General features: G+C 50.1%; 1 protein-coding gene across 3 annotated transcripts in view; it reads left to right on the forward strand.

Annotated features, from left to right (window-relative positions):
• The window catches only part of CAPN15 (calpain 15), a 178,761-nt gene that overhangs the window by 103,126 nt on the left and 50,120 nt on the right, over positions 1–25,515 (forward strand). Inside the window, exon 1 of one of the 3 annotated variants that reach the window (XM_060260828.1) lies at positions 7,801–7,905. The exons of the other annotated variants lie outside the window; for them this stretch is intronic. The gene's annotated coding sequence lies outside the window, so the exon portion shown is untranslated. Of the gene's footprint in view, positions 1–7,800; positions 7,906–25,515 lie in introns of those variants that run through there. 3 annotated transcript variants of the gene reach the window in all.

Below are 25,515 nucleotides of genomic sequence, written 5' to 3' on the forward strand. Positions count from 1 at the left end.
GCTTGGAGAAGGCATTTCTCTCTTTAAATCACTTCTCCAACCCAAGCCAACTTAAAGTTGCTTTTTTCCCACTTTTCCCTCCCCATCTATGTTCCTTCCTTCCTTCCTTCCTTCCTTCCTTCCTTCCTTCCTTCCTTCCTTCCTTCCTTCCTTCCTTCCTTCCTTCCTTCCTTCCTTCCTTCCTTCCTTCCTTCCTTCCTTCCTTCCTCCCTCCCTCCCTCCCTCCGTTCATGTCTTGCAGCTCTCAAACATCTGGCTTTTTTTTTTTACCTGGTTCTTACGTTAAGCAAGTTTGGCTACCCCTTCTCTAGGCTGATTCTGCATTGAGCAGGGGGTTGGACTAGACGGCCTGGATGGCCCCTTCTGTGACAGCTCCCTGCGGGTGAAAGTGACTTCTTGCATTACCCCTTTCTCTACAATTGGGAGTTGCGATGGGTTTGCTTCCTTCTGCTCAAACTGTAATTAGGCCACGAGTTAAGAGTGGGTCCCCTGATAAGGGACAGAGGAAAGGAAAGCATGACTTTCAATCCAGGTTCAAAATCGGGTCATCAGTATTCTCCACGTTGCACGTTCTCCCACTGACATTTGTGAATAACAGGGCCGTGTGAGCAGAAAGGCAGACTCTTCCGAGAGCATTCTGAGCGGGCACCCAGAGAGGCTATGGACGGGCTGCCTGCTGTGCCGCAGGGAGCACCACCAGCCTTGCAGGCGTAAAAGCCCTGGTCATTTTGAAATACATCTCCTTTTAAGTTGCAAGCAGCTTAAGAATCAGGGAGAATCATGGATCACCTACAGAGGGTACATTGCAAAACGAATGTTGAGTGTTGATGAACTGGAGAAAATTCGCACGGCGAGAAATTCGCATTATGAGTGTGGCGTCGGCGAGTTTCCGTCGCCTCTCAGATCGAGAGCCCTGAAAGAGCAGACTCGCGGAAAGGAGAGCTGAATTCAACATGGAGCTGTGTCATCTGTCTCCTCAGTCACTCTCCGGAGTCAAAGGTCTCACCCAGCACCTGCTGTTCGAGATTCTTCAATTGGCAGAAGGAAGACCTTCCGAGAGCCAGTTTGGTGTAGCGGTTAAGTGTGCGGACTCTTATCTGGGAGAACCAGGTTTGATTCCCCACTCCTCCACTTGCACCTGCTGGAATGGCCTTGGGCCAGCCATAGTTCTGGCAGAGGTTGTCCTTGAAAGGGCAGCTGCTGTGAGAGCCCTCTCAGCTCCACCCACCTCACAGGGTGCCTGTTGTGGTGGAGGAAGGTAAAGGAAATTGTGAGCTGCTCTGAGACTCTGTCCTTGAAAGGGCAGCTGCTGTGAGAGCCCTCTCAGCCCCACCCACCTCACAGGGTGTCTGTTGTTGGGGAGGAAGGCAAAGGAGATTGTGAGCTGCTCTGAGACTTTGAGATTCAGAGTGGAGGGCAGGATATAAATCCAATTTCTTTTTGTGCTGCTGCTGCTGCTTCTTCGTACCAATCCCGTTTCCTCAGTTCCAGAGCTGCAGGGCCCCCTACCTATGGAAGTGGGCTGTGGCCGGGCCTCTTGGCTCTTGTATCCTTAGCACTTCTTCTCCCCAGTTTCGTTTCTTCCCTGCCATCACCCGGGTGACTCACTCACTTGAAGCAATTTGGCCACGCGTCGGCAAGGTGGGGTTCCGGCAGAACGGCAGGGGAGGACGTTGATTGCCGTTCTGTAAAACCGCGGACCCAGGAACTCTTTGTCCTAGCGATGGGGGGCGGGGGAGGCCTTGCTGCAAAGGCTTCTCAGCGGTTGCACTGCCTCTCAGGGAAGGAGCTGTTTAGGTTTTCACTTTGTGGTTGAGCAGCTGCCGTCAGGCGACCATTTGGCACTCCCGGCTCCCACTGCAAGCTCTGGAATTACAGCGTTTTGCCAACGGCGTGGCCTCCCACCTGCCTGCCCCCCTGAGCCTGCCACTCCAACGATCTCCCTTCCATAAAGCACCGAGCGGCAAGAATCCAAGGAGCCCGAGCATTTGCGCAGATGCAGCCGGCACCGCCGCTGGTAACCCATTTTGTTCCTGACGGTGGAGCAGGCAGCATCGCCTTCCCAGCAGAAACGGTTCCAAAGACTAGTGGAAATCCAAAGGTGGCTCTCTTTTTTTCTGTGTAACTTGGCACCGACGCCGTCTTAAAAGAGCGGCAGATGTTCCGTTTAGCGCAGGCCAGCAGGCCACTGGCATCTCAAGGCCGGGCAGTCGCCCAACAAAGACCGTGGCGGCTTCTTTGCGTGCGTGCAGAAAACCCCCCGTCAGCCCCTGCCAGATGCCGGCGAGAGTTGCGGAGGAGCAGGAGCCTCGCTGCGCATGTGTGGCAGATGGGGCATGGTGCAGATGGCGCGCCACCCCTTCCCGGGGTTGTTTCTGTGTTTGTTTTTAATGTACTGCTGCAAACTAATAGAGCCTCGTGACTGGAACTGTGAGTTGCGAGCCAGGAAGTCTGGGCTCCCATCTTGCCCCCGTCGCTGATTCAGCAGGAGAGAGCCAGTTTGGTGTAGTGGTTAAGTGCGCGGACCTGAGAGAGCCGGGTTTGATTCCCCACTCCTCCACCTGCAGCTGCTGGAATGGCCTTGGGTCAGCCATCGCTCTAGTAGGAGTTGTCCTTGAAAGGGCAGCTGCTGTAGGAGCTCTCTCAGCCCCACCCACCTCACAGTGTGTCTGTTGTGGGGGAGGAAGGCAAAGGAGATTGTGACCACTCTGAGATTCAAAGCATAGGGCGGGATATAAATCCAATATCTTGTTCTTCCAATATCTTCCGGAGGCCTTTAAAAAGTCACTGCTGTCTTGGCTCCCATTTGCAGTGTCGCGATAGGGGCGGTTCTCCAGACAAGGTGTTTTGCCAACCACCAGGGCGTTTGTTTGAGCAGGAACACACAGGAATGCAGTTCCGGCTGGCTTGGTGTCAGGGGGTGTGGCCTAATAGGCCAATGAGTTCCTGCTGGGCCTTTTTCTGTAAAAAAGCCCTTTGTGAAACAATGGTGATGTTGGGGGGGTGTGGCCTAATAGGCCAATGAGTTCCTGCTGGGCCTTTTCTACAAAAAGAGCCCTCCCAACCACAATGGGCAGCACTGGCCCTCAATAGGGGGATTGACTTTCCCCCCACCATGATCACTTCTTCGGGGTGGGCCATCCCTACAGTGGCTTGGCTTGCAACTAGTGTATGGTAGTCTGGGTCCAGGAAGCGCTTGGATGGATGGCTTTGCCGGGGGGTGGGGGGGTGGCGGGGTCGACGAAATATCTTGAATGGACTCTGTTCTTTACAAAACTCTTATAAGCACCGCTGGAGCCTGCTTTATTCAGGCAAAAAAATGCAGAGTGCAGAATGGATTACATCGTTTCAGACGGCAGGCGGACGGCTGTAGGTTGGAACATTGCCTATGTGAACCGAAAAAATCTCCCTGCCGGTAGAAAGCTGCCACAAGCAGGTTTCTCCCCACAGTGCTAGCTTTCAACTTGAGGGGATGATTTTTTAAAAAATTTAATGTGCAGGAGGATTCAAAACTGGTACCCACCATCTGCAGTCTGAAGCAGCGCAACCCATTCTGCCGACTCCCGCTTTTGAGGATCAGGTTTGTGAAGCTCTTTGAATCTTTCGAAGTGGGCTGTGTAAATGCAAAGCATTTTTGGAATGGATCCCTGCCATCCCGAAACCTTGAGGAAGGAGACTAGAACAGCAGGAAGGGCACGGAACCCATGAGGCTACCTTCTACCAAGTCGGAGCCTCGGTAGCCAGTGTGCCGACGTGGTTAGTGCTTAAGAGCAGCAGACTCTAATCTGGAGAACCGGGTTTGATTCCCCATTTCTTCACTGGCAGCCGGCTGGGTGACCTTGGGCCAGTCACAGTTCTCTCAGAGCTCTCTCAGCCCCACCTACCTCACCAGGTATCTGTTGTGGAGAGAGGAAGGGAATGTGATTATAAGCTGCTCCGAGACTCCTCCTCGGATTTTATTTCTTACAAGCGTTAGTGAAGCAAATTCCCTTCTGGGCTTATACCTACAATATCTGAAGTCAGACTGAAATATTGAACTGGAAAATAAGACCTGGGGGAAGGTTATTCCTATACACACTTAAGTGAAGTGCTGTATGTGTATGCGTGGTGTGTGAATTGTTTTTGAATGCCTGATTTGAATATTATATGAATTTTTTTATGGTTAGTGGGTTATTACAGTTTGGATTATTGATAACTTCATTGTGTGCACAGTTATCTTTTTTCTACTCCAGTCGGATCCTTCTTCCTATGCTAGTAGTTAAGAGCGGCAGACTCTAATCTGGAGAGCTGGGTTTGATTCCCCACTTCTTCACAGGCAGCCAGCTGGATGACCTTGGGCCAGTCACAGTTCTCTTGGAGCTCTCTCAGCCCCCACCTACCTTACAGGGTGCCTGTTGTGGGGAGAGGAAGAGAAGGTGATTGTAAGCCACTTCAAGACTCCTTTGGGTAGTGAGGGGTGGGGTATAAAATCCAATTTCTTCTGCTTCTTCTCCTCCTCTCAATATCTGGATCAGGGGTGGCCACACTGCATCTTGGGAGCCACATGTGGCTCTTCCACACATGTTGTGTGGCTCTCAAAGCCCCCACTGCCCTGTCAGCTGGCTTGGAGAACTGCATTTAAAGTTAAAGTTGCTTTCTTTCTACCTCTCCTTCCTTCCTTCCTTCCTTCCTTCCTTCCTTCCTTCCTTCCTTCCTTCCTTCCTTCCTTCCTTCCTTCCTTCCTTCCTTCCTTCCTTCCTTCCTTCCTTCCTTCCTTCCTTCCTTCCTTCTCTCATCTGATGTTTATTCTGTGTGGCTCTTATATTAAGCCACTTTGGCCACCCATGGTCTGGACTGTCTCCTTTCTCTTGGCCAGATGTCTCCTTGGCCATCTGGCCAAGATCCTTCAACAAGGATTGAATCCGGGGCATTCCGGATGCAATGCAGTCGCTCTACCACTGAGCTGTGGTCCATAAATGCAAAATGTCACGTTTGCGACCTTGATGTACATCCAATGATGCCCGGCAGATCCATTCAAGCACATGCCAAGTATCAAGGGTGATAACAGAACCAGCTTAAAACCGATTTGGATCAGGGATGCCTCAAAGGTAGGGCAGACGGCTCCGGTAAAATTGTACTACCGTGCTGCTATTCAAGAAAAAAGCGCTGGACTGGGTGGGGATTGGCCATCCTGTTTGCTGCAGGAGGTTGGTTTCCAGCAGAGAGCTTGGATGAAAGGACATGATTTATTTTTTTAAAAAACTATACATCAAACCCCAGTAGAACTCTCTTTGCACAGTGCCTCCTTTGTGTGGCAGTTGTAGTCTATGAGGCGGTGCATCGACCAGGGAGAAAATCCACAGGAGGCTCAGACCGAAGAGCAAGCCGCATTCTCCCGAATGTGTGGATGCAACCGAATAGTTCTCAAGCTCACACGCCTCCCTCTCTTCGAAGGCCCCTTGAGAATCAGATAGCTGCATCAGACCTCAGTCGATTCTTGCTTTGCTAAACAAGCCCTGGCAATAGTTGGCTGGTTCCCGCACAGTGGCAAAAGTGGACATCTTTAGGTGACGGGCTGTGGTTCAGTGGTCAGCATACTGAAGGTCCCACCTTCAGTCTCTGGAATTACGTGGCGGAAAAGCTGAGAGCTGCTGACAAAGGAGATAAGACTGACCTTGATTGACAAAGGATCTGACTAAGATGATGATATTGCATTTATATCCCACCCTCCGCTCTGAATTTCAGAGTCTCAGAGCCGCTCACAATCTCCTTTATCTTCCTCCCCCACAACAGACACCCTGTGAGGTGGGTGGGGCTGAGAGAGCTCTCCTAGAAGCTGCCCTTTCAAGGACAACTCCTGCGAGGGCTATGGCTGACCCAAGGCCATTCCAGCAGGTGCAAGTGGAGGAGTGGGGAATCAAACCCGGTTCTCCCAGATAAGAGTCTGCAGACTTAACCACTACACCAAACTGGCTCTCTTCTAGAAGACAGGTTGTGCTCAGTTAGTCGGCCCTGTTGACAGCCAGTTTGATTTAGTGGTTAAGAGCGGCAGACTGTAATCTGGAGAGCCATGTTTGATTCCCCAATTCTCCTCCACATGCAGCCAGCTGAGTGACCTTGAGTCCATCACAATTCTCTCAGAGCTCTCTCAGCCCCATCTATCTTACAGGGTGTCTGTTGTGGGGAGAGGGAGGCAAGGAGACGGTAAGCCATGCTGAGACCAAGTGAAGGTTGGGGTATGCATCCAGCTCTTTCTCCTCCTCCTTTCTTGAATTGTACCCTGTGTCAGTGCTCAACGTCATGGTGCCAGAGCCCCTGAGATTTGAGGGATGGAGCCTGCAAGCTTTCCAGTTCTGAGGGCACCCTCCAACTACATCAGGTGGTTCTGGGTGCACAAGCCCAATAGACATTGACACAGACCTTGATAGCAAAAGCTTGGGGTTGCCAACCTCCAGCTGGGACCTGGAGAGCTCCCAGGATTACAACCAAGAACCAGATACCAGTTCCCATGGAGAAAATGGCTGCTTTGGACGCTGGATTCCTTGGCAATAACCCTGCTCAAGACCCCCCCCCTTCCCCGGGATCCACCCCACCCCCACCCCCGGAATTTCTCAACCCTGCAAAAGCTCTTTAAAATATCCTGCTCTGTTTTGGCTTTGGCTCCTCATCCGGAGACTTTACAGCAGGGGTGGCCAAACTGTGGCTCTTTCACACATATTGTGTGGCTCTTGAAGCCCCCACCACACTATCAGCCAGTTTGGAGAAGGTGTTTCTCTCTTTAAATCACTTCTCCAAGCCAAGCCAGCTGGCAGCTTGGAGGACGCATTTAAAGTTGCTTTCTCTCCTCTTCTCCCTCCCTCCCCCCATCTGTCTGCCTTCCTTCCTTCCTGTCTTGTGGCTCTCAAACATCTGGCATTCATGTCTTGCAGCTATGTGCAGCTTATTCTCTGTGGCTCTTACATTAAGCAAGTTTGGCCACCCCTGCTGTACAGATTCCCCTGGGCTCTGAATAGGAGGCTAAACTACTGGAACATTAGACTTTAGGCCAGAGGTAGCCAAATGTGCTTAAGAGCCACATAGAATAAAAGTCAGATGTTTGAGAGCTGCAAGGAAGGTGTGGGGAGGGAGGTAGAGGTAGAAAGAAAGCAATTTTAACAAGCCGGCTGACAGGGCAGTGGGGGCTTCGAGAGCCACACAATATGTGTGAAAGAGCCACAGAAGAACTGCAGATTTAAACCCCACCCTTCTCCCTGAATCAGGGTCTCAGAGCGGTCACAATCCCCTTTACCTTCCTCCCCCACAACAGATACCCTGTGAGGTAGGTGGGGCTGAGAGGGCTCTCCCAGCAGCTGCCCTTTCAAGGACAACCTCTGCCAGAGCTATGACCGACCCAAGGCCATTCCAGCAGGTGCAGGTGGAGGAGGGGGGAATCAAACCCGGTTCTCCCAGATAAGAGTCCGCACACTTAACCACTACACCAGACTGGCTCTACACCAAACAGGTGGCTCCCGAGCTGCAGTTTGGCCCCCCTGCTTTAGACCCGGAGGCTAACCGTACCCCAAGTAGGAAGTCAAAGGAAGCCTTTTGGAGTGAGCAAATCGACCTGTTTTTGGAGAGATCCGAGGATCGGGATCCCAGGAGCACCTTGGCTGGGTTTCAACTGGCACCCAAAAGCAGACTTGCCCCCTGGGCAGCAGGACAACCTGTGTGGCTTTGCAAGGGCAGGTGAGGGAAGTGGGTGACATCACAATGTGGCCTCCTCCCGGTGTCCTGGCTCAGCCCCTCTGCTCGAGGCACCAGCCCAGTCAAGAAACAGGCTCCCCCGAGCCCTGAAGCTCGACTCGCACATCATGAAGAGCTACGGTCAAGGGGGCGCGCAGAGTTTAGCGATCGATCGCAGGCTGACCAGTGCAGGGAAACAAAGAGGTGATTTTGTTTCAGGAGTGGAAGAGGGCAAAAGTGGGGGGAATGAGCTTTGCAGAGCACCTTCGTGGTATTTCGGGTCATTGCTTGGCATCACTGAGAAGGGCCGTAGCTGAGTGCTGGAGCCTCCGCTTTGCATGCGGAAGAGCTCAGGTTCTCTCCCCAGCATCTCCAGTTAAGAGGTCAAGGTAGTCCCCCTGTGCAAGCACCGAGCCGTTACCGACCCACGGGGTGACGTCACATCAGGACATTTTCTTGGCAGACTTTTGACAGGGTGGTTTGCCATTGCCTTCCCCAGTCCTCTACATCAGGGGTGGCCAATGGTAGCTCTCCCGATGTTTTTTTTTTTGCCTACAACTCCCATCAGCCCCAGCCATTGGCCATGCTGGCTGGGGCTGATGGGAGTTGTAGGCAAAAAAACATCTGGAGAGCTACCATTGGCCACCACTGCTCTACACTTTCTCCCCAGCAAACTGGGTACTCATTTTACCGAGCTCAGAAGGATGGAAGGCTGAGTCAACCATGAGCCAGCTACCTTAACCCATCTTCCGCCAGGATCAAACTCAGGTCGTGAGCAGAGCTTGGGCTGCAGTCAAACTGTCATTCAAAGAGTTGTCCCAAAGCATGTCATTGCTAATATTTGTCTCCTTTCCTGAGTAGAGCAGGAAATAACTGGGCATAATTTAAGTAAAAAGGTAAAGGTAGTCCCCTGTGCAAGCACCAGTCGGTTCCGACTCTGGGGAGACGTTGCTTTCACAACGTTTTCACGGCAGACTTTTTATGGGGTGGTTTGCCATTGCCTTCCCCAGTCATCTACCCTTTCCCCCCAGCAAGCTGGGCACTCAGTTTACCGACCTCAGAAGGATGGAAGGCTGAGTCAACCTGAGCCGGCTACTTGCAGCTTTAACACTCTGTGCCACGGGGCTCTATAGATATCCTTTCTCTCTGAATCAGAGACTCGGAGCAGCTTACAATCTCCTATATCTTCTTCCCTCACAACAGACACCCTGTGAGGTGGGTGGGGCTGAGAGGGCTCTCACAGCAGCTGCCCTTTCAAGACAACCTCTGCCAGAGCGATGACTGACCCAAGGCCATTCCAGCAGCTGCAAGTGGAGGAGTGGGGAATCAAACCCGGTTCTCCCAGATAAGAGTCTGCGCACTTAACCACTACACCAAACGGGCTCGCTAGAAGAAAAACCTTAACTTTTCATGGGATATCTGGCATGTGTTAAAATCCATTCTAGAGATGCACAGGGCTCCGCTTCGGTCTGGATATCCAAGAAGGTCTTTCGTTTCTCTGCTGAAGCATAAGCATTCACATTGGCATTCTGCCCGACCGAGTGTTTTCCTAGCCCAAAGCCGAGGGAGAAAGTTGGAACAGACACTTAGATTACAGACGGGACATCCTGTAAGGTTCCGAGCTTCCTGCTCTCCCTTCCCAGGCAAAGCAGTAAATAAAACATCAATATTCCCTTTGGGAATACAGCCAGTAAACAAGGGTGTCAGTATATTTAGCATCTTTCAGAACTCGCAGATCTTTTGGAAGGCAGCGTGTGTGGTTTTTTTGGGCGGGGGGGGGATGCAAAATGTAGCCGTTCCTATGCAAATTGAATAGAAAAATCTAACTTTGTGAAGACGCTAGGCTCTACGCTGGATCGGGCGGTGTTAACTCGGTCAGAGTGGGTGGCGCTGTCTAGTGGCAACTGAGCTTTGAAGTTGCACAGGAGTCTTCCTGGGCAAAGGTAAGGGCTTTTCTTCAACTTCAAAGGCAGGATGAGAACAGGCAAGCATTTTTCGAACCTCTTTGCAGAAGCAAAGAAGCAACGGCAGCTTCTTGAACTGGAGCATTTCCGTTGCTGTTTTGCTAAGGCTTTGTGGGCAGGTAAAAGCCATAGCCACCCCTCCCCTAATCTCCTGTTAGTATTTTAATTTCTCTGAGCAGTTCTAGTTGAGCATGGATCGTTTTTGTTGTTGTTGTTCAGTTGCACAGTCGAGTCCGACTCTTTGTGACCCCCTGGACAAAGTCACGCCAGACACTCCTGCCTTCCACCATCCTCCGAAGTCTGCTCAAATCCGTGTTTGTTCCATCAGTAACGCCGTCCAGCCATCTCCTCTTTTGCCGTCCCCTTCTTTTGCCTTCTGTCTTTCCTAGCATCAGGATCATAGGCAGGGCTTTTTTTGTTGTTGCAGGAACTCCTTTGCATATTAGGCCACACACCCCTGATGTAACCAATCCTCCTGGAGCTTACAGTAGGAAAAATCCCTGGACAGATGTGGCAGAAGTCGACGACCTGTCCAGGGATTTTTCCTTCCACTTCTGAGATACGTATATGGCGAATTCATCGATATTGTAAACCTTTGTTATACCACAACCAAGATTACCTTTTCCTTATGGAATGGAACGGACTTCCATCTATTATAATCTTCTAGATGTATTGTTAAGGCTGCTTGTTCACTTGGGACTTAATATTGTTTTGTATTGCATGTTAATCTGTCACTATAACAGTGTTGTGTTTTCATTGACTCCTATTGGGATACAGAGGACATTCAGAGAAGCGGCTTGATAAAACCTGCCTCTTCCCCCCAGCCCTGGTATTCCTTGGAGGTCTCCCATCCAAGTACTTGCCAGGGTTGGCCGTTCTTAGCTTCTGTAATCTGACGAGAGCAGGTTTGCCTGGGCTATCCAGGTCAGGGCATTATTGGGCACTCTTCAGATTCACTGCCTGGTCCCATTGCCATTTTTGACAGATCTTGCTTGCTCTGAGAAAGTGCACTGAAAATAGAGACCAGTAGCACCTTTAAGACTAACAAATTTTTTTTAGTAGTGTAAGCTTTCGAGAAGCACAGCTCTCTTTGTCAGATGCATCTGATGAAGAGAGTTGTGTTTCTCAAAAGCTTTTGTTACTATAAAATTGGTTAGTGCTACTGGACTCTTTACTGTTTTGCAGCAACAGGCTAACATGGCTAATACCTCTGGATCTATGAAAAAATCTGGTGTGCGCTGCTACTTGCTTCTCCCAGTTAAGGAGTGGGGGAGCTTTTGACATTTGGGGTCTCCCTCCCCCTTCTTCCATAAATTTACAAACCAGACTAGCAGTTCTTCTCTGAGGTCCTATGAATTGTTATGGTGCAGTTTACCAATCTTGGAGGGGAGGGGAGGTGGATTTTAGGCAGCCTCCTGTCCCCACTTGCATTGACTTCTGACAGTGAAGAGTGGGGTATAAATCCAATCCCTTCCTCCTCCTCCTCCTCGCTGGGGTTCAAACCTGGATTTCCCAGGTCTTAGTCTAATACTTCACCCAGAGAGTGATTAACACAAGCATAGAAGGCTTTAAGAGGGGATTGGATCAACATACGGAGCAGAAGTCCATCAGTGGCTATTAGCCGCAGTGTTTAGAAGGAACTCTCTGTCTCGGGCAGTGATGCTCTGTATTCTTGGTGCTTGTGGGGCCACAGTGGGAGGGCTTCTAGTATCCTGGCCCCACTGGTGGGCCTCCTGATGGCACCTGGGCTTTTTGGCCACAGAGTGTTGGACTGGATGGGCCACTGGCCCGATCCAATATGGCCTCTCTTATGTTCACTACACTGTGCTGTGTCTTACTGATATCCTTGTGGCTTGGGGAAGGAGGTGCATGCGATGAAGGTGTCATATACCCGGTGGGTGATAATGGTTTGCTGGTTAAGAACTGCAAAGCTAGACCTTCGTCTTGCAGATTCCTGCACCGTGAGACCGCCAGGCCTCTTAATGCATGGATTTTGCTGCAATTCTTTATAAAACCAGTACATTTGGGGTACTGTGGAATTAACATGTGGAATTCACTGCCACAGGAGGTGGTGGCGGCTACAAGCATAGCCAGCTTCAAGAGGGGATCGGATAAAAATATGGAGCAGAGGTCCATCAGTGGTTATTAGCCACAGTGTGTGTGTGTGTATTGGCCACTGTGTGATACAGAGCGTTGGACTGGATGGGCCATTGGCCTGATCTAACATGGCTTCTCTTATGTTCTTATGTTATGTTCTTACATTAAAATATAGAGAGGGGAGAAGCTATTGAGTCCTCTTTGCTGCCCCTTCAGATTTGGAGAGTCATGGGCTAGCTGACCATTGTTGATCCTTCCATGCATCACAATTCATGCGTGGCGCTCCTCAGAACAGTAGGATTTGTGATTGTCTGCCCCCAAACCAGAGACTGCAGTTTGAAGTGGAGTTTCCGTTTCTACTTTGGGGGTGTCAGCACACTTTGAAAGGTGGTACAGGAAGAGGAGACCCCTTCTTCTCTTTCAGCTGCCCCCCCATGCCTCCTTTCTCAGCTGTTCGCATTGCATGCAATGAAGAAGAGGAGGAAGAAGAAGATATTGGATTTTTTGGAGCCAGTTTGGGGTACTGCAGGGGTGGCCAGCAGTAGCTCTCCAGATGCTTTTTGCCTACAACTCACATCAGTCCTAGCCATTGGCCATGCTGGCTGGGGCTGATGGGAGTTGTAGGCAAAAAAAAATCTGGATAGCTACCGTTGGCCACCCCTGGGTAGTGGTTAAGTGTTTGAACTCTTATCTGGGAGAACTGGGTTTGATTCTCCACTTCTCCACTTGCACCTGCTGGAATGGCCTTGAGTCAGCCATAGCTCTGGCAGAAGTTGTCCTTGAAAGGGCAGCTGCTGTGAGAGCCCTCTCAGCCCCACCCACCTCACAGGGTGTCTGTTGTAGGGGGAGAAGGTATAGGAGATTGTAAGCCGCTCTGAGTCTCTGATTCAGGGAGAAGGGCAGGGTATAAATCTGCAATTCTTCTATCCCACCCTCCACTCCGAATCTCAGAGTGGCTCACAATCTCCTTTATGTTCCTCCCCCACAACAGACACCCTGTAAGGTGGGTGGGGCTGAGAGGGCTATCACAGCAGCTGCCCTTTCAAGGACAACTCCTGCCAGAGCTCTGGCTAACCCAAGTCCATTCCAGCAAGTGCAAGGTGAGGAATGGGGAATCAAACCCGGTTCTTCCAGATAAAAGTCTGCACACTTAACCACTACACCAAACTGGGGAGAAGCGCAAAGGATGCAAGAAAACAAAACAAATCACCCAATCTTGGGGGATTTGGCTGCTTGTTTGAAGGGGAAAACAGTGCTGAGAACGGCATTAAACAGGATTTCGCTGGGATGTATTATCTCTTGGAGAATTCCAGCCTTTGTGCCTTGTTAACAAAAACAATTGATTTTTATTGGGTTTTTTAACAGTAGAGCAAAACAAGGCAATGATGTTTAAGGGGCTTTTTGTGTTTTGAACTCTGGGGGAATTTTTTTTTCCTTAAAGAGGAGGAAAGGCGGGTGTACTGCTCAGATCTGAGAAGCATTGATGTGTAAATCTGTACCAGTGGCGTGGTCGGAAGATGGGCAGCATCCAATGAGCCTCTTTTGTCACTGGGGAGTTCTGCTCGGATCCCAACTGGTGCTGACAGTCCCTCTGTCTTCCCCTGAGTAGATGTCAGCTGGGCACCAGAGCCTGGGAGATCCCCAGGGGCTGGGCCTGAAAAATGACACTCGATATGCCATCTGCTAGAAGCTTCCAGGAGGCAAGGCGACATGGTACAGCTCGATTCCTTCAGATTTTGGAAGCTAAACAGAATCGGTACTTGGAAGGGAGACCATCAAGGAAGACTCTGCAGGGGAAGGCTGTGGGAAATCACCTCTGCCTCTCACATGTCTTGAAGCCCCTTGTCGGGGTTGCCATAAGTCTTGGAAGAGAGACCACCAACCAGTGGCCAACCACCTCTGCTTCTAACTTGTCTTGAAAGCCCTTCTCTGGGGTCACCATAAATCTTGGACGGGAGACCACCACGCAAGACTCTGCAGAGGAAAGCAGTGGCAAACCATCTCTGCTTCTAACTTGCCTTGGAAGCCCCTCCCTGGGGTCACCATAAGTCTTGGTTGGAAGACCACCAAGCATGACTGCAGAGGAAGACAGTGGCAAACCACCTCTTCTTCTCCCTTGCCTTGAAAGCCCCTTGCTGGGGTCGTCATAAGTCTTGGATGGGAGACCACCAAGGAAGACTGCAGAGAAAGGCAGTAACAAACTACCTCTGCTTCCCTTGCCTTGAAAGCCCCTTGCTGGGGTCACCATAAGTCTTGGATGGGAGCAGTGTTCCCTCTAAGCTGAGTTAGCATGAACTAATAAGCCTCCGCAGGGTCGTTGGATCCTCGTTTAGAGACATCTAAGCTTGTGGCCTTTGCTGTATCTTGTAGTAGCGAAGTGAATCCCGTGCATTAATGGTGCATCATGGGAGGACACCACTTCCCTTTTTTTGTCTTCCGGCTCATCAGTGAAAGCTTCAGATCTTCCTTTTGAGAAAGCAAGCTCGGTGGTCTTTCTTAATTTTCTTCAGAACGAGGGGCAGCTCACCAAAGTCCCCAGGATGTGCCCCTTTTGAAAGGGTTCCTCACAAGGCGACTTGCTCATACCGATGGTCTTGGCACTGCCTGCTGTAATCCCCCCTTTGCTGTTTTTTAATGTTGGGGAGAACCTGGAAATCAGCAGGGAAGCAAACTAACCAGTCGATATCATGCAGGGATGCTCTTAACCTTGTTTAAAGGCCAAACCTGCTTCACTTAAGAGCCACACAGAATAAATGTCAAATGTTTGAGAGCTGCAAGACATGAGCATCAGATGTCTGAGAGCCGGCAGGAAGGCAAATAGATTGGGGGGCGGGGGGAGGGAGAGGTGGAAAGGAAGGAATTCTCCAAGCCACATTATACAAACAACAGTAGCCTATAGAAATGAGGCTTGGCTTTGAGGAGTGATTTGAAACCATTTTTTTTAACCATTTAACTTCAGTTCTCGTCTGTTTGTTTGTAGACAGCGGGGGCTGCTCAAAGAGCAATATTTTGCTTGGATGTGTGTTATTTGAAAGTTCTCGCTGCAGATTAGAGCCCCATCTGTGCTCCAATGCTCACAAAGAGTGTTTGTGCACATGCAAAACTGTATACTAGTTGGCCGTTCGCACTGGAGAGAACGGGAGGAACGTGGAAATCCAAAACGTGCGAAGGACTGACATCTTGAGCTGACATTTTAAACAGACCGAGTTAGGGAACATAGCTGCCTGTGGTCTTCTTTCCAAGTCTTCTTGGCTGCGTTCAAATCAGCAGGCAGGTTTCTAGCTCTCATGGTCTCGGAAATCTATTTTTTTAATGCGTTGGCAGACCGAGGCAACCCTCGCCGACAGAAGGCCAAATTCACGGCGTCTCTCCAGCTTCCACAATTTGTCAAGGGCTGACTCACAGGTTTTCACATTTGCAGCAGGCGAGCTTTCCTGAATATGAATGTTGTTGAACAAATGCGCTGCCGTCCACCAATTGCTGGCTTCCATCTGCCATGTCAATGAGAATGCTATGCAAATTATGTTAATTACACGCCGCTGAAGACATGCGAATCGGCTGGGCCGGCTGGCTGATGTGATATGAGTTCTCTCTCTCTGTCTCTGTCTCCTTCTGTCTCTGTCTCTCTCTCTGATATGGCCCTCTGTGCCTTGTTATCCCCAACCAGACACCCTTCTGGGAATCCTCGATGAATTTTGGGTATGCGTGTCATTGCAGGAAGCAAGTTTTCCTTTGTGATTTCTTATACCTTATTTTCCTTGCGTTTCTAACCCTGCCGTTTAAATGTTGGCCCGGCTTTCTGTGGAACCGTGAGCAGAAAGGACCGAAAAAGTCGTCATTGGCTTCCTATGTTCCTCGTTGCAACAACACTTTGTTTTAGTGGTTAAGAGCGGCGGACTGTAATCTCGAGAACCGGGTTTCATCCCTCCCTCTTCTTCTACATGAAGCCAGCTGGGTGGTCTTGGGTTCAGTCCCAGTACACTCAGAGCTCTCTCAACCCCACCTACCTCATAGGGTGTCTGTCATAGGGAGAGGAAGGGACGGCAATTGTAAGGTACTCTGAGTGAAGGGTGGGGTATAAATCCTCCTCCTCCACCACCAAAGGTCACTGATTGAGCTTCATGGTACGGAATTTGGACCCTGGTTTCTCCAGTCTGATGCTGGAGGTTAAAACACTTGGGGCTCTTTAGCTTGGAGAAACGTCGACTGCGGGGTGACATGATAGAGGTTTACAGGATTATGCATGGGATAGAGAAGGTAGAGAAAGAAGTCCTTTTCTCCCTTTCTCACACTACGAGAACTCGTGGACTTTCAATGAAATTGCTGAGCAGTCGGGTTAGAACTGATGAAAGGAAGTCCTTCTTCACCCAAAGGGTGATTAACACATGGAATTCACTGCCACAGGAGGTGGTGGTGGCTACATGCATAGACAGCTTCAAGAGGGGATTGGAAAAGCATATGGAGCAGAGGTCCATCAGTGGCTATTAGCCACAGCTTATTGTTGGAACTCTCTGTCTGGGGAGTGATGCTCTGTATTCTTGGTGCTTGGGGGGGGGGCACAGTGGGAAGGCTTCTAACCCCATTGGTGGACCTCCTAAGGCACTTGGGGTTTTTTGGCCACTGTGTGACACAGCGTGTTGGACTGGATGGGTAGCTGGCTCCAGGTTGACTCAGCCTTCCATCCTTCCGAGGTTGGTAAAATGAGTCCCCAGCTTGCTGGGGGGGAAGTGTAGATGACTGGGGAAGGCAATGGCAAACCACCCTATATAAAGTCTGCCGCGAAAATGTTGCGAAAGCAACGCCACCCCAGAGTCGGAAACGGCTGGTGCTTGCACAGAGGACCTTTCCTTTCCTATATAAAGTGAACTGATTTAGATCCAGATTTTTAATGAGCAGACTTAGGGAACTGTCACCATCTTGGTGTTCTACGTTGTTGATGTATGCTGTTCTATGTTGAGAAAGTTTATATCTTTTTTAAAATTATTTTTTATGTTTAATGACGTGTTGTATTTTACTCTGTAACCTATCCTGAGCCTTCCTTGACGGGCTGGGCTGGATAGAAATCCCATAAATAAGTAAATAATAAATAGATCAGACCAGGGGTGGAATTCTAGCAGAAGTTCCTTTGCATATTAGGCCACACCCCCCTGATGTAGCCAATCGTCCAAGAACTTGCAAGGCTCTTTTTGTAAGTCCTTGGTAGATTGGCTACATCAAGGGTGTGTGGCCTAATATGCAAAGGAGCTCCTGCTAGAATTCCAGCCCTGGATCAGGCTGAGTGATGCTGACCCAGCGAGCATTGTGGGTGTTATGTATTTGCTGCGTTCACCGTGAGTAGGCTTGAGCTCGAAGCACACTTTCCTTACTCTCTCCCGGATCCCGACGCCTACATTCTGATTGGCTGTTCTCTTAGGACCAGCCAATCAGGAAGCGAGGCGTTTCTCCCAGGAAATGCAAATGAAGGTTCCCAGAGAGGCCAATAGAGAGGATTGCTGCCAGCCTAAGGGGGCGTGTTTAACTCAGCCCAAGTGTATCTATCGCATGGTGTTGCCCATTCGTGTGGTGAACGTTTCTTCTTGAATAAACTGTTGCTGCTTACTTAAGAGCTAGCTGACTGAACTCACTTTACGGTAGTGGGTGAACTTGGATTAGAACCCATGTCTTCTAGGGCTTTTTTTATAACTCCTTTGCATGTTAGGCCACACACCCCTGTTGTAGCCAATCCTCTTGGAGCTTACAGTAAACCCTGTCCGAAGAGCCCTGTTAGCTCTTGGAGGATTAGCTGCATCGGTGGGGGGGCGTGGCCTAACATGCAAAGGAGTTCCTGCTACAAAAAATGCTGTAAAAAGGGATATTCTTTGGTACTGAGTATTTTTAGCCTCCACCTTTCCCACTTGCTGTGCGACGCAAGGTCTGAGACGCTGCAGTCTGGGAGGAAGCGTAACCGGGGGTGGGGTGGGGGCGGGGTTGCAGGAAGTCGTCGTGCATCTTTCTAAAATTGGAGGAAATCTCACCACAGCCAGTTGCTGGAAAATAGTGTTTGGAGTGCCTACGGGTTCCAGGAAATCATCCTACCTTCAGGAACGCTGAACTGAAAACACTGGCTGCTTTATTGGTGTTATTCTTAGCTTTCTTGTTTTTGGAGTTCCTGTGCCAGGAAATAGAACAGGGAGGTCACAGGAAGACCAGTTTGCTTTTAATCCCTAATGTGTGTGGACTAGCGTAGACCATTGAAGGGGGTGGGTAGAGCTTTCTGTACGTTCTCAGAGGTGCTTTCTTCTTCACACACTTCCTGTTTCCGATGAAGCTCTATAGCAGGGGTGGCCAGACATGCTTCACGTAAAGCAACGTAGAAGAAATGCCAGATGTTTGAAAGCCATAAGACATGAATGTCAGATGTTTGAGCACAGGAAGGAAGGAGGGAAAGGAAAGCAGCAAAAGAAAGGAAAGGTCCCCTGTGCGAGCACCAGTCATTTCCGACTCTGGGGTGACATTGCTTTCACAACGTTTTCACGGCAGACTTTTTACGGGGTGGTTTGCCCTTGCCTTCCCCAGTCATCTACACTTTCCCCCCAGCAAGCTGGATACTCATTTTACCAACCTCGGAAGGATGGAAGGCTGAGTCAACCTTGGGCCAGCTACCTGAAAACCCAGCTTCCACTGGGGATCGAACTCAAGTCGTGAGCACAGCTTAGGACTGCAGGACTGCAGTTTTAACGCTCTGAGCGATGGGGGCTAGCGTAAACCATTGAAGGGTGCAGGTAGAGCTTTCTGTACTTTCTCAGAGGTTCTTCTTCACACACTTCCTGCAGGCAGGCAGGCAAATAGATGGGGGAGGGAGAAGTGGAAAGAAAGCAACTTTTAATGCCTTCTCCAAGCCAGCCCAGTGGGGGCTCTGAGAGCCACACACTGTGTGTGAAAGAGCCACATGTGCCTCCTGAGCCACAGTTTAGCCACCAGGCAGGGGTAGTGTACCTTCCAGCTCTAGTTACACAGTACTGGTTATCTGCTGTTGGATTTGGCTGCCTGAGAATCTCAGCCTGCATGGGCTCTTTGGCGATCCTTTGGTACTGAGGGAGAAGAAGCATTTGGAAGTGCCTTCAATCAGGGCTACCCATTTCCACTATTTGCTTGGTCTGCCAGCTCGGAGGGCCTCTTCCAACGGCCAGTTTTCCTAAAACCAAAAGCAGAAGAGGTCCTCGACATCATGCGGGTAACTTACTTGCAGGAGCAGGGAGCTGAGCGTTGGTGAGAGATCCCAGTTCCTCTTCTCCTGCTTTGGAAATACCAAGTTCTCGTTTTCTGAAAGTCAGCTGCTGATGTGGCTGTCAGGACCCCCCATCCCCGCCAGGCCTTGAAACAGACTCATCTGAGGAAGACCGAGACAAACTAGAGACCAGTCTGGGGGGATGACTGTGAAGCTCAGGGGACTAGAGCACCTGGCTTCTGAGGCCTCTGCTACTGGCAGCCATGCTGATTCCATGAATTGAGGCCGATCGTGAGAGGCACGGCAGGAAGGGTTGCCCCAGTGCTTAGTTCTTGTGGCCCTTTCTTCCACACCCAGGGAAATGCTGATCGCCATTTTGGGGTCAGGAAACCATTTCCTCCAGGCCACTTTGGCCAGGCATCCTGGAGGTGGTGCTCTTTTGCCGTCTTCTGGGCATGGAGAAGGGGTCACTGGTGGAGTGTGGGTGGGGAGGTGTTTGTGAATTTCCTGCATTGTGCAGGCGGTTGGACTAGATGACCCTGGAGGTCCCTTCCAACTCTAGGATTCCATGACCTTATTTCCGCAGAGACTTCTTTCCCAGTGGTGCTACTAGTAGGGCAGCCACACCCCTACTGGGCCAGTCCCCCCCCCCCCCATATTGTCCCCCCAACAGGTATGAGCAGCATAGATTGGAAGTCTGCAAGGAGGCAGCTGAACGGTAATGAAGCAACAGCCTGTGCTCCAGCTATGGAGCCGGATTCCTGGCTAAGCACATGTAGTGCTTCTCAATCAGTCTGTGACCTGAACAGGTGGTGGGCTTCTTGCCCTCTAAGGCGGGGGTGGCTAAACTTGTTTAACATAAGAGCCGCAGAGAAAAAACATCAGATGTTTGAGAGCCACAAGACATGAACATCAGATGTTTGAGAGCCGGAAGGAAGGAAGGAAGATAGGTAGATAGATAGATAGATGTGAGGAGGGAGGGGAGGTAGAAAGAAAGCAACTTTAACTTTAAATGACATCTAGCCATCTTGATATATCAATCAATCAATCAATCAACATTTTATTTATATCCCACTCTCCCCGCTGAAGCAGGCTCAGTATATATATATACTGTACTGTAGCAGATGGGACAGAGGAAAGGAAGGAAGGTTTCAAACATCCGTTAAGCAGGTTTGCCCCCCCCCCCCCCAGTATATGTGCTGCCAAAGCAAGCACGCGTCATCAAACAGTTAACCTCTGAATCCTGGACCTAGCTGCACCCTGACCTCCAAACTCTTTGGAGGACTGGACTCTGCTTCTAGTTTCTCTTACTCTTGAGGAGTCCACTTCAAGGTCCTGTAGACAAAGACAGAGCGGTAGCGTCGGGACCGGCTTGGGAAAGCAGCTAAGAGCTTTTGGCTGGGGCTCGTATGTGTGGCTTTAATGCTCCTCTCTGTTGCTGGCAGGGCCCCTTGCAGACAGATCCAGAATAAGCGAAGCGTCACCATATGGAAGCCATCCGTAGGTCATGTCAGCCAGATTGCAAGGGCAGCCTCGGTCGCTAAGCCACGGAAAATTGCAAGTTATACTTTTGGGTTCAAGAGAGATTTTGCCCAGTTGGCAGATTAAGCATCGGGTGGGCGGGGGGGAAGAAACCCCTTTATATGTATTAAAGGACAGGGATAGGGAAAGAAAATAAGGGGAAAGGGGTAGGGACATTAAAATTATATATTACAAGGACAGTCAAAAGTCATTAAACGTATAACAGCAGAAGTCTTAATAAACAGATAACATTTAAAACGCGAATTTCAAATATAAAATCATTCCAAAATACTTTCTCGATCTCAGCGTATCTTTAACGGTTACAATTACATCACCTGAGTGTATCAGAATATAAAGGGATTGAAGAGGCCTTTTTATAGAACAGGGGTGGCCAGGTTGCCACATAGAATAAATGTCAGATGTTGGGGGGGGGGAGGAAGGAAGATGGGGGAGGGAGAGGTGGGAAAAAGCAACTTTAACTTTAAATGCATTCTCCAAGCCACACAACTCAAGCATAAAGTGAGCATAAGGTACATGTTCCTGAAGTCACCTTGAGGGACAAGCAGGCAATGCTCTCTTTTGGCCGCTGAAACTATAGATGCCACAAGAGGTGAGCCCACTCGACAAAGCTCTCGTGTGGCCGCATCATGACTTCCCTGGCATGGATTGGACTGGATTTCTACAAAATGGAACGGCAGGGGAACCCCCTGGTGATGCACCTTGGTTGCGGAGGGACGAAAGCCCAGCGTCCCTCCCCAACCGAGGGCACATCACCGGGGGGTTCCCCCGCTGTGCCTTTTGGAGAAATCAGGCAGGGTGCGCGTGGCATTTGGCAGCGTCCTTGTAACTAGGACAGCCACGTCCCAAGGGTTGGAAATAATTGGGCAGCTGGAGACAGGAGGGGAAGGAGAGATGCAGAAATGCAGTGCCAAGGAGAACGACAAGGGAGACATCGGTGCCAGGAAACAGAGGCCTCTTCGGGTATTCTCGAGTGTGTGGTTGGTCCCAGTCGGCCACCCCAGAAGCAGGGAGACCTTTAGCCCTTGCTAGCTCTGATGGAACTAGAATTCCCTTCTTCATCTTTCTCCCCCATCTCACGACACACCCACTTAAAACTCCCTTACTTACAGTTCTGGGGGCACAGTTCTTTGCACCCCCTGGAACTGTTGGTCTGACACGGCGCGGTCATTCAAGGATCGCATCAGCAGCAGTTGTAGAAACGGGAGAGGCTAGTCTGCCTGGCGCTTCTTAGGGCAGTACCCAGGGCTTTTATTGTAGCAGGAGCTCCTTTGCATATTAGGCCACCCCCCCACCCCAATGTAGCCAATCCTCCTGGAGCTTACAGTAGGCCTTGTAAGAAGAGCCCTGTAAGCTCTTGGAGGATTGGCTACATCGAGGGGGGGGTGTAGCCTAATATGCAAAGGAGCTTCTGCTACAATAAAAGCCCTGGCAGTACCGCTGCCCATTTGCTGAAACTGGGCTTTAGGCAGCTGCCTAGGGGGGCAGCTGGTGGCGATGGTTGCATTTGTGCGTGTGTCATTTGTGCGTGTGTTGTGTGGACCTTGAGCCTATTGGAGTTTAGTGCCATTTTGAAATCTTACGGGAGACTTTCTGTCCCATTTGTCCATTGGCAATTGTGTGTGCAGTCTTTGGACGCGCTGAAAAATAATCTTGTGAGTTTTGCAACTTTTCTGCAAGTTATTGAAGCATCAGAAACACTTTGATATCTTTTCTGAGCTTTTGCCTTTGGTTGAGAGATGTGGTTGGGGCACCCTATGCTAGAAGAGGATTCGAAGCAGGAATAATCAAGTCGACCTCCTGTTCATTGGGACCCCTTGGGTGGAACTGTGAAACTTTGGGGGAATTGTCATTGCTATTCAGTCTTCTATTGATCCTATCTGCATGATTTTGTTTCAATACACTCTTCGTTACTTGGTCATTATAACTTCGGTAGTGTCTTTATCCTACAAGTGACCTCTCTCCCTTTACCAGTTTCCCTTGAGAGTTATTAAACTGGGCTTTAGGCAACGACCTAGCGGGTTTTTTTGGGTTCTTTTACCAGCTGGCTGTGATGGTTGCATTTGTGCATGTGTTGGGGAGGGGGCAAGCTTGCAAAGAACTCTGGAAATGATACCCAAACCTCCCACTCTGTCCAGCTATCTAGACTCTAACCTGCCTGGCCATTTTGCATGCCCGTAAGAAATCTCTTTACTACTGGAGGAGATCGGCAACTTGCAGGCCACGGGCTAAATCTGGCAGCTAAAGGGAAGCATTAGAAAACTTCCTTGTCAACCTTCCTCCTCTCCTCCCCATCCTTCCTGAAGGAAGAAACTACAGAGGGAAGGAGATAGGAGGAAGTTATTTGGCTCCGTGCTTGTTCTAGCTCCTAAAAATTTGATGCCGGTTTCTAGGATGCTGAGAGCCAGTTTGGTGAAGTGGTGAAGTGCGCGGGCTCTTATCTGGGAGAACAGGGTTTGATTCCCCACTCCTCCACTTGCACCTGCTGAGATGGCCTTGGGTCAGCCATAGCCTTCACAGAAGCTGTCCTTGAAAGCCCTCTCAGCCCCACCTACCTCACAGGGTGACTGTTGTGGGGGAGGAAGGTAAAGGAGATTGTGACCGCTCTGAGACTCTGAGATTCAAAGAATAGGGCGTAATATAAATCCAAAATCATCTTCTTCTAGGAATGTGCATTTCTCTTCTGGCAGAGGCCCTCTTCCTTCACTGCACGTGTGTGTGTGTGTGTGTGTTAGCAGAACAGTAGTGATTTTATTGCCCCTGGAAGCAGTTGGTTCCCGGAAGGTTGAACAAGCCCGCTATTTGCAGGAACCGAGACACTGGTTAAACAGCAAGCCAGAATAGGGAAGGAGTGGTTGGCAACTGGCAGGGCGGAAGAGACCTCAGAAACTGGGCAGAGTTTGCCTGTTTGAGTCATGAAAGGAGCCAGATGCCTTTTAGGAGGGTCAACCAAAACATCTGTTTCAGGACCATGCTGCATCTGGGGGGGGGGGTGCTTAACCTTTCCCCCAACAACCAGAGCTTCTTTTGTAGCAGGGACTCCTTTCCATCTTAGGCCACACACCCCTAATGTAGCCAATCCTCCAAGAGCTTACAAGGCTCTTCGTACAGTGTCTCCTGTAAGCTCCAGGAGGATTGGCTACATCAGGGGTGTGTGGCCTAATATGCAAAGGAGTTCTTGCTACAAAAAAAAGCCCTGCCCACAACATACATCTCCACACATGCCACAGGCTTCTATTAGCCCCCTCTGGTTAACAACTCTGATGTGGGGACGGGGCCACTGTGGAAACAGTCTGGATGGAAAAGGGCTCCCTGTAATCCCACAAAACCCAACTCCCCTCCCCGTTGTATTCCGAAATCGCATTGAAGAATCCTGCCACTGGCTCCTCGTAGCTGCGTGCCCACCAAGAACCTTCCCTGCCCAGGTGCCCAATCACAGTGCCTCTTTTCCCATCCCCTTGACTTTAAAGGAAGTGCAAAGAGATGCCTCTTTAAAATCGGTTGCTAGGGGGCCCAGGTTGGAGGGTGTGCTGCAGCTGTTTGTGGTGACGTTTGCAGGGCTGGCCCTAGATCGTCTGGCTCCCTAGGCAAGGCTCACTTCTGGTGCGCCCCCACCCCCACACTGATAATGTCACCGAGTCACATGGGAGGTGCCCAGTTTGGTGCCCCCAGAAGGCCAGCACCCTAGGCGATCACCTAGTTTCCTCGTGGACTTCTGAGAGAGAGTTGTCAGCCACTGTAGGGAGAAAATTCTGGACTGCGTGGGCCTTTGACGTGAACGAACATGGTTCTTCTTGTGTTCTTATGAAGAAATCCAGTCCTAGGTCTCCCTTGTAACTCCTTAGGAATGAGGACGTGGACCCAGGAAAGCCCCAGTTTGAATCTCAGACATAAACCTTGAGATTCCTTTAAGCAATTCCCTGCCTCTTAGCTTCAGGTACAGACACTCCACCCCAGACCATGCAGCCCTCGGTAGATGATAACCTTTAAAGCCCCATATGGCCTGGGACCTGTCTACCTTCAGGACCATCTTTCCCCGTATGTGCCCCAGAGAGCACTACGTTCAGGGTCCCAAAATCCCCTTCAGATTCCCGGACTGAAAGAAGTTCGATCGTCCACCACTAGAGCCAGAGCCTTTTCGACAATGGCCCCCGCTCTGTGGAATGCCCTCCCCGAAAACATCAGGGCCCTGTAGGACCTGCCTCAGTTCTGCCGGGCCTGTAAGACCGAACTATTTAAGCTTGCCTTCAACAGTTAAGGGGAGGTAGCAAATGTCCCACAGCACTGACAGTCCCATTGGACAAATATAGATATTGAGAAACACCAACGTGCATCTTGGATTTTATGGTTAAAATGTATAGAATTGATTTTATTGTATATTGTTTTTAGTATTCTATGTGGTTTTTAACTGTTGTCAGCCCGTCCTGAGCCCATTAGAGGAGGTCGGGATATAAATCTGATAAAATAAAATAAATAATACTGGCAGGCTCTCTTTGCAAGGAGTTTTGGGGTGAAGCCCATGAAAGACAGTGAGCATTTCAAAGGGGCCTGCATTCACGCTCAGCTTTATCCACCCAGAAACTTGTCTTGCCACGGCTTATTTTTTGCTCTGCCCCGGCCCTTGCTATGTGTTTGGTAACGCAGGAAGTAGTGGCAGCTGCAAGCATAGGCAGCTTCAGGAGGGGATTGGAGAAACATACGGAGCAGAGGTCCATGAGTGGCTATTAGCCACAGGGTATAGCAGGAACTTTCTGTCTGGGGCAGTGATGCTCTATATTCTTGATGCTTAGAGGGCAAAAACAGGAAGGCTTCTAGAGTTCTTCCCACTGGTGGACTTCCTAATGGCACCTGGGGTTTGGCCACTGTGTGACACAGAGTGTTGGCCTGGATGGGCCATTGGCCTGATCCAGTATGGTTTCTCATGTTCTGGTCCTTCTGGTGGACCTCCTGATGGCACCTGAGTTGTGACCACTGTGTGGCACAGAGAGTTGGTCTGGATGGGCCACT

This window comes from Heteronotia binoei, chromosome 20 (genome assembly GCF_032191835.1).
Source record: "Heteronotia binoei isolate CCM8104 ecotype False Entrance Well chromosome 20, APGP_CSIRO_Hbin_v1, whole genome shotgun sequence".
NCBI lineage: Eukaryota > Metazoa > Chordata > Lepidosauria > Squamata > Gekkonidae > Heteronotia > Heteronotia binoei.